The following is a 2,168-nucleotide window of genomic DNA, read 5'->3' as shown; positions in this document are numbered from 1 at the left end:
CCGAAACATATGTCGCTATTAGGCAATCCATTCGATAACGTTGCTTGCATGACAATAACCCGCCTGTCCTCACACCCCTCCCTAACATCTCCTGCACTTACAGATAAGGAAATTTGTACGAATTGGTTGACCTCGTTCATTACAGACGTTGAGTATTTCGTAGCGTCTCCTAGCTTCCGCTTAAAGCTGTGCCCATCCATATTGGTGGTGAGATAAGATGCTGCCTACTACGGGATGGGTAGTGTGTAGAACTGTGTGATGTTGAACTCGGAATATGGATGATATGGCGAAGGCTAAATATAACCAGTCTAGAGTTCTACTGTTTAGTTTGCAGTTCTCCCATCGTTATGCAGCCTTCGCCCTTTTACGAGTGTCGTTCTACACTGTATTCCGATGTTGTCTGAAATGACTTGTGTGTTTGAAAGGTGAAGGTGCTGCCATGAATATCTTATCAAGGCAACATGGTGTGTGGTGCGCTTTTTGTCGAATTTGGTGCAAGTTTATCTGTGGATGGTTCGTTCTTGTCAAGAGCGCTTCGATTCATATTAGCTTGCAACACGGGGTGGTTTCTAAGCCCTTCTTTATATTTGGACTCCTTTTGGCGCTTCTCCACATCAGTGTGAGTAAAGCAGAATCCCCGTACATGTTTAGAGTTATTTGTAGGGATTTCTATGACCATCCTATCTCGTTGTACGGAACGATGAGACCGGTGAAAAGACAAAACTCATGCATCAGCTGTCATTCGAGCTGGGAACTCTGCGTTGGGAACTCATTGATTTCCTTTTCGACATCGCCTTAATTACTGATGCCCTGCTGGAGTTTGAGGTCGGCCTTGACTGTTAATATCGAGCTCTCACAAAATGTTTTTAAGTAAGCATCCCAGTTTGTGTCCTTGTGTAGATTGATGGTGGGAAAATGCCACTGTGGGAGATGTCATGAGTGCAGATGGTTTAGAAAACCTATGCTGTTTAAACGACTTCTAACTTACTAGCATCAAAAAATGCTGATGGAAGGGCTAGACGTGAGTAGCCTGATTGGCAGCACATTGCACTTTGATGCGCGCATTCTGCGCAACTTTGGTCTGAAGGTGTTACCATTGCTGGACAGCTTGAAGGTGATCAAAACCAAGTGTCGAGTGTTAGATGAATGACTGAAGATGGATGTAGCCTATTTCCTGATGAAGGCTAGCGACTCCAACGTCATCCGTCGTGATGAGAACTATGAAAAAGTGAGGAATCGGGTTGAGGTCCGTATGTCGAACTTTTTCAATCCATTGGATCGTCAATACCTCAACAGCTACTGCCCTTGATCGAGACTTGGAGAAGTGTGAACAGGTTGCGCACCACCCGTAGATCACTCACGCTTCAACTCATTTTGTTTATACTGTGGGGGTGATGGACGCCTTTTTTGAGGGAGGGAGAGTCGCTGCGTGTAAAGGCGCTGGACAATCCCATGACACTCCGACTTCGCGCTCGCCGCACAAACGGGGCAGACACCTGTGGGTTCTCTTATTCCACTTAAATCTATTTAAGTAGCTATGATTGCTTATCTGTGCTCCCCTCGTCCTTCTTGTTTGGTAGAGCACAAGGTTGACAAACAGCACCTCCTGATGCGCCTTCAACAGGGTATATGTTTGGCAAGGTCGCCTACTTCTCTTACGTGGTGTGCAGATCCGCGGATTACTGCTGTACCTCACCCAGATTCTCCCAGGGCTGCCCTCTTCTCTGTAAAGTGGCTCTCGGTAAAACCCCGGACTCTTTCGTTGGCAGCACCTCTCGATGCCTCAGGCAAATTGGTGGTCGCTGAGTTAAATCTGTGCCCTTTTGAAGCTGTTATTTTGCTCGAAGAGTGTGTAAACCTTCTTGCAAGCGTGCCCACTTGCATATTACGTGACATGTTTTGAGTTCAACGCTTGAAGTCGCTTTTTAATTTGTTTGCCAAATTACGTACACCAATGAAATTAAACCTTGCAAAGGTAACACTTGTTATTGTGATTTTACTAGAACCATTTCGTCCAAATTGGGCGTCATAAATTAGCTTTCCTGCAAATGAGTTAAGCGCAGGGATTATTACAGAAAAACAGGTACTTTTTCTCCTGATAATTTCTCTCCGATATAAAGGTATGGCCGTAATGTGTCGTGTCTGTATGTAAAATAGAACGGGCACTG

The 2,168-nt window shown here is 45.2% G+C and overlaps 1 protein-coding gene across 1 annotated transcript in view; it reads left to right on the top strand.

Moving 5' to 3' along the window:
• The window catches only part of EGR_10517 (hypothetical protein), a gene marked incomplete at both ends in the record, with an annotated part of 13,287 nt that overhangs the window by 1,288 nt on the left and 9,831 nt on the right, over positions 1 to 2,168 (top strand). The window lies entirely within an intron of this gene.

Source organism: Echinococcus granulosus (assembly GCF_000524195.1).
Source record: "Echinococcus granulosus chromosome Unknown EG_S00228, whole genome shotgun sequence".
Lineage (NCBI taxonomy): Eukaryota > Metazoa > Platyhelminthes > Cestoda > Cyclophyllidea > Taeniidae > Echinococcus > Echinococcus granulosus.
This window is presented reverse-complemented; position numbering and strand designations above follow the sequence as displayed.